Source organism: Mesoplodon densirostris, chromosome 11 (assembly GCF_025265405.1).
Source record: "Mesoplodon densirostris isolate mMesDen1 chromosome 11, mMesDen1 primary haplotype, whole genome shotgun sequence".
In the NCBI taxonomy this organism is placed as follows: domain Eukaryota; kingdom Metazoa; phylum Chordata; class Mammalia; order Artiodactyla; family Ziphiidae; genus Mesoplodon; species Mesoplodon densirostris.
Window position 1 is genome coordinate 42,126,353 of NC_082671.1, and position 8,174 is coordinate 42,134,526.

The 8,174-nt window shown below is 40.4% G+C and overlaps 1 pseudogene; it reads right to left on the reverse strand.

Moving 5' to 3' along the window:
- Positions 1 to 852: 852 nt before the first annotated feature.
- On the reverse strand, positions 853 to 2,325 carry LOC132499503 (small ribosomal subunit protein uS9m-like; annotated as a pseudogene).
- Positions 2,326 to 8,174: the final 5,849 nt, after the last annotated feature.

Sequence of the window (8,174 nt, forward strand, 5' to 3'; positions counted from 1 at the left end):
AATTTAAGGGAGCACTTGGAAATCTGATTTGGCAGGAACCTATAAAAGTCATACACTAGAAATATACAAACATAGCAATATCTTTTTTTTGTTGTTGAATCTATAGATTTATAGGCATTTTCAAATGAGAAACTTTAAATGAATTGTGGATTTCCAAATGTTAGCTATATGTAAAGTCTCTCCTTGGTTGCTAATGATTGTTCCACTCCATATACAGTGAATACTAGTTTGCATGGATCCATCTCATCTAATTATTATTTTTTTATTTTTTCACATATACGTAGCATCTTTATAAAAAAAAAAAAGTCAAACTCAGAAACAGAGAGTGGAATGGTGGCTGCCAGGGGCTAGGGGAGGGGATTGGCCTGTTGTCTTCCACAGAGACTCGGCTGAGCTCCTGACAAAGACACTCCACGGACTTCATTCTTCTCAAGCACTCTCATCCCTCAGTTTTGAAAAATATGTTGTAACAACTGCTATCTGGGAAAACGACAGAGTTAGGGGGAGTGAGTCCAAGTCCATCATTAAGTTAGCAGTGTGGCTCTGGTGGGTCAGATCTGTGGGGCTGTTTAGCTTTCCGTCCGCAAAAGGCGGTCTCTTGATTGGATTTTTCTGAATGCTCCTTTCAGGTCGCTCTTCTGAAAAAGTTTTAAAAGTAAAGCAGCAGAACAAAGCTAAACAGTTTTAAATAATTATTTTTAGAAGGTAACCTTTACGACATTGCATTTTAGAATAAATCATCTCACAACTCCAACGTCTGATGGTGCCGCTTCACCCCGGCCAGCAACTCTCTCCTGCGCGTCTGCCACATGCCAGGTGAACAGCGTCCCTCTCCTTTCCCGCCCAGAACACTCAGCACTTCTTCCAGGTGAACTTCCTGGGGGCTCCCTCCTGGCCTGGCTTCTTCCGCTCTCTGACACGGGGATCAGCAGTAACCAGTCCCGCTTGGCGCATCCACTCGACCTCTTCCTCGGTGACAAAGCTGCACAAGGCTCTCGCAGTCTGCAAGCGGATGGCCTGCGCCTGCGCCTGCGCCTGCCCCGCCCCACCCCGACGCCGTGCAGGTCATGTGGTGTTCTCCAAGCCGGTTGAGGAAGTGGAAAGGGCACGTCGGCTGTTCTCTGTCCTGAGTCACCGGAAAGTAGAGCAGGTAGTCGACCCCATTTACTTCTATCCTCCCACTTCCATGGTCATAAACAGCCACGTCCGCCTTTGTAGTCTTTCTGTTACCTTGGCCTGTGCTGAAAGCCATACCCTTCTCGTCGTACTGCAAAGGCTCAATCAGCGGTTTTTTCGATTGAACGGTTACACTCCTAAGGAGCCTGCTCGCAAATTCTTCTTCAGCCGCGTCAGACGGCAACGCCAATAACTTTCCCAGCAGCCGAATGAACTGTGCGTAATCTTGACCTGACAGTTTTTCCACTAACGTTTCTTCCAGTTCCTTCTTTTTTATCTTTTTTTTTTTGCGGTACGCGGGCCTCTCACTGCTGTGGCCTCTCCCGTTGCGGAGCACAGGCTCCGGACGCGCAGGCTCAGCGGCCATGGCTCACGGGCCCAGCTGCTCCGCGGCATGTGGGATCTTCCCAGACTGGGGCACAAACCCGTGTCGCCTGCATGGGCAGGCGTACTCTCAACCACTGCGCCACCACGGAAGACCCCAGTTCCTTCTTAATCAGCCATCTGCTGCCAATCGGGTCTTTGGCTTTATGGCTTTAGTTTTTTCTGAAAACAGACCTTTGGCTCTCAGCTGGTCTTGACGGTTTTCTACATCTGGTAGCTTTCCGTATGCTCCGTGCATTAATGAATAATATGACTGTCTGCTAGTATAAAAGAGAAAATGAAATGGGCGGCCATCTTCTCCCCACTGGACTGCTCTTTGTTTTGGAAAAATCTCTTCAGGATGCTTCATTATTGGTCGGGCTCGCTTATCAGACAAACCACTGGGAAAAAGGTAAGCAATCGCTCTATCAATATCCTCTTGGGTAAAAGTTTCTGGATCTTCTCCCATCATGTTGGCTAAGTGTCTCTTTCCTATGTTGAATTCTTCAATCTGCTTTTTAGTAAAATCCACTGTATAAGTTTCACGTCTTAAGGCTGCAACATTTTTCCTTGTTGTTACAACTGTGGTGTGTCTTAGCCTTGATATCTGGCATCCGGGACTTCTCTGCAGCTTAGCAGCCGCGGCTTTCCAGAGGCCCTGTCCCCGGGCAAAGCTAACCCTACCCCAAGAAAGAGCCGGTACGAAGCGGCTGCGCCGCAGGACACACGGACAGCCGCCTTGTTAGCTGCGGGAGGCACGGGCAGTAGGACGAAAAGCCATCTCATCTAGTTATTACATGGCCACAACTTATCAATACTTAACGCTTCCCTGTGCTCCCATTTCTCCACAATGACATCTCTCATATTGTTTCAGATTCCCTTGACTCTATATTTAATTCACTTATTCTGCCCAAGTAGGCAAGGTATTGTCTCACCACTGCAGAGGAGCTAAATTGGGATGGTAAATATTCAACGAACTTAGACCTCATTAATAATACTAAAATGTTTTCGTTATAATTCTGTTTCACTAATAAAAGTTTGAGAGATAGTTAATAATAAATATTAACATGACTATTTAATTAATATTAATATATGAATCACAGAGGACAATCCATTCTATCTAGGCTAAAATTATGACAATAACAAATAATTACACAATAAGGGATCATTTACTTCCCTATATTATGAACTCTAAAATGCTCATGCTTCAAAGTATACTGTAAAGTACTCACATTTGGAAATGTAATCCTTGGAAAAGCCATGGCCTTGTACCATTCCTTCTTCTAATCCATAGATGAGACCTATGAAACCAGTTGAAATGTTTTCATAATAACGTATTTTTAAATTATCCCTTGTCTTCTCTCTTCTGTGTATTAAGTATTCTCGTTTGTCTTTCAGTCAGAATCCAAAAATTGTTCACCTTGATGTCATTCAAGCTTTACCAAGGAGTGCTTTATCATATCCCCAAAAGACAAGCAAAGGAGCAATTATTCATACATAATAGGTGTTGTACAGGGAAGCACTAATTGTTATGTAAAGTTTCCACCTCTTTCCTGACAAAGCAATGTCCTAAGCAGCTGTGGAATATAGCACATACTATTTAAATGTATTTACCCTAGAATTTCATTTCACCACATAACAATAAAAAAAACTTACATCATTTGTCACTACAACTTTGATTGCATGTATACTTTCTTTTACTAATAATTCATCTCAAAGTTCATTGCTTAAGGTTGGAATAATGGGGACAAAACTGAGGAATTAAATGAAAAGCAGAATTCTACATGATAGTATTATCAACTATAGATATTGCTTTGAACTTTTCTCAGTACAAAACACTGGATCATAAAAAACATCTCCAGGTTAGGTATCAGTTTCAAAATACTACCAAACATCATCCACCTGTATTCAGTTAAACCAAATGTTAAACACGAAATGATATATAGTATTCAAGAGAAATAAGACACCACTTTTCGACAAAAAGAAAAATGTGCATAAAGTCGAATGTTACGTTTCATTAGTTCATGTTCTTTTCAGTCATCAATTGATCTTTTGTAAAAACTAATAAAGTATGAACTGAAAAGAATATCAAACATTCTTAGGAACAGTAGTGACATGTTCAGTAAATAAAATTGCTTTAGGTGGTTTTTCTGAATAGAGATATTCACAGAAACAGTGGCCCAAGCTCATTTGTTGCCAGTGGGCTGTATGATACAGGAGCTGTCATACGTTGCATAGTTAAAAGTTTTTCAAATTCATGGACTTCTAATAAGATTGTAACCTTCAAACAACATTTAAAATAAATTCCACTTTTCCCACAATTTATCATTTTCTAGAAAATGTAGTCACACAAAAAGGATTTTATTAGAAGGGTTCCGTTGAAATAGAGATGTTGTAGACTTTGGGAGAAGAAGAAAAAGACCAAGTTTGAAACAATAATAATATCCCTCAGGTCAGGCATTGCCTGTCAGTTAATGAATAACTGGGTTAGAGAACCCCAAGGCAAAGCCTATTACTTAAATAGCATCGTGTATAGCTGATAAGGGTTTTCATATTGACATTTTCTGTAGTTTCCCACTGGTCTCTTTTTAAAGCTATGGGTCCTATTGATCCACATCCCTATGTTCCCTTTTAGATGTTCTTCTCAAGAAATATGCTTTCATAGATTTGTAAATGTGTGCACAAAGAGAAAAACATGACCTCAGGAAAATATCATGGGGCAACAGTAATAGGTCTTATGCAAGATGTCTGCCATTCTCTGGAGAATGAGGATTGAATGTGGAGAGGGTAGGGAGAGATGCAGTAAGTCTGCATTTCTAAACCCATAATTAAAGAGGATATGTTTCACAAATAGTGGCATTTTTAAACCTTCCTGTATTATTTCTTAAAAAGGATTGGGGGTTAATTGAATATGGGGCTTTGGGCCCCATGCCAGCTGTTCTCATTATCATATTTTCATATTTTTAATTAGTTGCAAAGAGTTACAAGCAAGCTTTCTCCAAATATTTGGAACAGTTTACCATGGGGGCTAATTTATTGGTAAAATCTGGAAGCCACTAAAGAAGCTGGTGGTCTAGTATAATTTAAAATTGTTCTAAACTCCTCATATTCTAGAATATGAGAATTATATATGTAAAAGGAAGTTCTTAGGTTATTGCAGCTAAATACTCATTTTCAGAAGGGCAAGTTGAGCTGCTGAGTGATTGACTTCCCTAAGGTTAGAAATGCAAATATACCACTCAAAGCAATTCACAGATATCAGTTGGTAGAGGGATTGTTTGTGCATTATTGTTAAAAGTTCAAATCATTTTTTAAGACTCAAAGATAGGATCTGGTTGGAAGGTAAGTGCCCATTATCTAAGACCTTACTCTTTATGCACAGAAACAAAGGTAAGGAGCAAAGTAAAAGATTAGACATGCCCAAAAACCGGCCCCGGGGTGTGGGGACAGGAAGACTTATACACAGATTTTTAAGCTGGTTAGGAATATCCTTTTTACCAGACCATTGTTTCCCACAATACGTCCCATCTCAACTGTTGCCTTGAGGTATCTGGCAAATAATCCATCAAATAATACATACATATGTAAATATATAAATGCATATGCACATACACATACATAAATAAATAGATATTTTAAATATGTTTATAAACCCATACTCAAATGAGTTTAAGAATGCTACCCCTTCTAGGAGATTGCCACTGAAATATTAATGAAAACCTCTGAGAATTCCTGCAGTTATAAAGCCTTTGTGAACTCAGAAAAAAAGAACCTCCCCTCCCCCTCCAGGCCTGTACACACATATTTTAATCTGTTGTACTTACTGTTTCTTTAGCTTATGCCCACCTGGGAATGCTTTTTGTTATGTCCATAATCATTCTGTAGAAATAGTGTCCCCAAAAACATATTTGGGAAAATAATGTCTTAAGTGTTCACCTTCATGCATGGAACAATTTGGGATGGAGAAATGAAGAGATAAAGTGGACAAATGCAATGAACACCATACATTCTGCTTCTTTCTTCCGTATTAGCCCTTCTCAGCAAGCAATTCTCTTTTTTTTTTAAATTATTTTATTTCATTTATTTTTGGCTGCATTGGGTCTTTGTTGCTGTGCGCAGGCTTTCTCTAGCTGTGGCGAGCGGGGGCTACTCTTTGTTGCAGTAAGCGGGCTTCTCATTGCAGTGGCTTCTCTTGTTGTGGAGCACGGGCTCTAGGCACACGGGCTTCAGTAGTTGTGGCTCGTGGGCTCTAGAGCGCAGGCTCAGTAGTTGTGTCACACGGACTTAGTTGCTCCGTGGCATGTAGGATCTTCCTGGACCAGGGCTTGAACCCGTGTCCCCTGCATTGGCAGGCGGATTCGGGGAAGTCCACAATTCTCTTTTTTGAGAGATCCCATCAGCTGGTTCAGAAACCTCTCTTAGAGTTTGCTCACTCTACGCAGCCTAGGAGGCGGTATAGCGCAACAATTAGTGTGGATAAAGAGAAAAACCAATGTGGCTGACTGATAGAATTGCATTTCTAAGCCTTGAGTTTCTCATGAAGGTTGAAATGTATGTATAGAATTTTTAGAGATTGCCTTGTGCCCTACACAATTTAAAGTAATTGTAGAAAAGATTGTTTCTACAATTCATAGAAAAGATGGTTGTGAAGATTAAATGAGATACTACATGCAATGTTCTTAGCACCAGTGCCTTACACAAAACACTCATTAACTATTTGGGCTGATAATAGGAATGTCCATCACAAGCTAAGGTGCTGAACATAGTCAGTTTTCCCATTTTCATTAAAACAACTCCGTTTCTTTCTTGACACCCCCCACCCCACCCCAGTACCAATCTGCCAGGATGACAGGGTATTTGACTTCACTTGATATCCATGGTTTAGTTTCCATTGTGTTGCCCAGTCCCAAAGTTTAATCCTATTCAGATGCTTGGAAGGGAGTTCAGCAGCTGAAGGCATCTGGTGCTTGGTTTGCCTTTTACACAGGCTGCTATTAAAATGTCCATTATTCTATTTCTCCATGCTCCTTCAATTCCAATGTTTCTAGTGAAGCTTCTATGTAGTCCATGGGACTTGGACATGACTATATCGCTACCTACATGCCAAATATAGGACATGGGAATCCCATCTGGCCTGCCATATCTTATAATCATCACTTGGGTCTTTCCACTTCCATTGTACCATCACTGGGCAGCAGGCTACAAGAACCAATAGCTCTCAGGACTCCCAAATGTCTCAGTCTGTCTCTGCTCTTTTTTTCTCTCTCTTTCTTCATAGACAAGGGAAAAAACATCTCTTGCTAATTAATCTGTTGGAGACTGATTTCTATCCTCCCAGTTTCCTGCCAGGATAGTTTTTCCATGTCTACGACTTTTCTCTGGTGTTTGAAACCAAAATAATAAAATAGGGAAACTTAAAGGTAAAGTTGATTTTCTACCCTGCCTCCTCCCAACGTACTTTCCTACCCGAATTATTTGTCCTAATTATTCTGGGAAGGTGCTGATATAATCAGAAACTCTTTGGAGCTATGACTAGTTCTAACCCAGACATACCTTTGTTCTCAACTATGCAGAGATAAGTTCTATCCAGTCCTCTAGCCTTGTCCAAGCTCCTCCTCAGCTCTTTGTGTTTACCTATTTATCTACTCGCTTCATCCCTACTGGACTGTGTTCTTTTTCAATCCTGGAATTATCTTCCCACTTCACTTCACCCTTAGGTTTCTTGTTCTGTTGTCATTATTCATCTCTTGGTGGGAAGTACCAATCAGCCCTGACAGAAGAGTTCCATGGGGCTAAAGATGACTGCAGCTATCTCATAAAATGGATCACCAGAGAAAACAAAAATGAGGCATCATGTAGAGATAAAAACACAGAGGAAAGCCAGAAAGTATAGTCCAGGTAGGTTTCCAAAATGAACTAGGCCAAATGAGCATATGACAAGCTAGGAAGGATAGGGAATCAGGGTCCCAGAGCTGAGAAAAGAAGATACCGGAATAGACATGAATAAGCTGGTCATAACTTGAGCCAACTTTCTAAGACAAAGTGCAACATCCAACATTAATTTTTATGTTCTAGTAACTGCATGTTATATGAGCAGGGGCCTCCTTAGTTTCAATGTGTTTAAAAATGGTGATTAGGCATTAAATCTATGATAAAGTTCATATCAGTACAATAAGAAATGTCACCTACTACCAAAGGAAAATGCAAAAGATGATCCCAGAGGTTGTAGGCAGGTATTTGCTTTTTCCCTCATGCAATGCCCTGCATTTGTTTATCCACTTTAATATACCACCGTCACATTCAGTGTTAGCAACTTATGTGAGGTGGGTCTTACAGAGTCTGAAAACTCATCCTGGTGGTGGAGTTTAGCCTATTTATATAATATAGCCCAAGTAGTTAGTTTTATACCCAGATATTTATAACTCTTGCTATTAATAAATTTTACAAGCTGCAGAATAACAGGAAGGAGCTAAAACCATAGTTCTAGGAAGTCCCTCTTGTTTATTTATTCAGCGTTTTGGATTTGGTGCCTAGAAGTTAATCTTCAGGAATCCACCTTATAGAAAGGCACATTTACCTTTACACAGACTAAACCCCAAGGGATAAAGTATGACATTTTCATGAAAGTGACAACA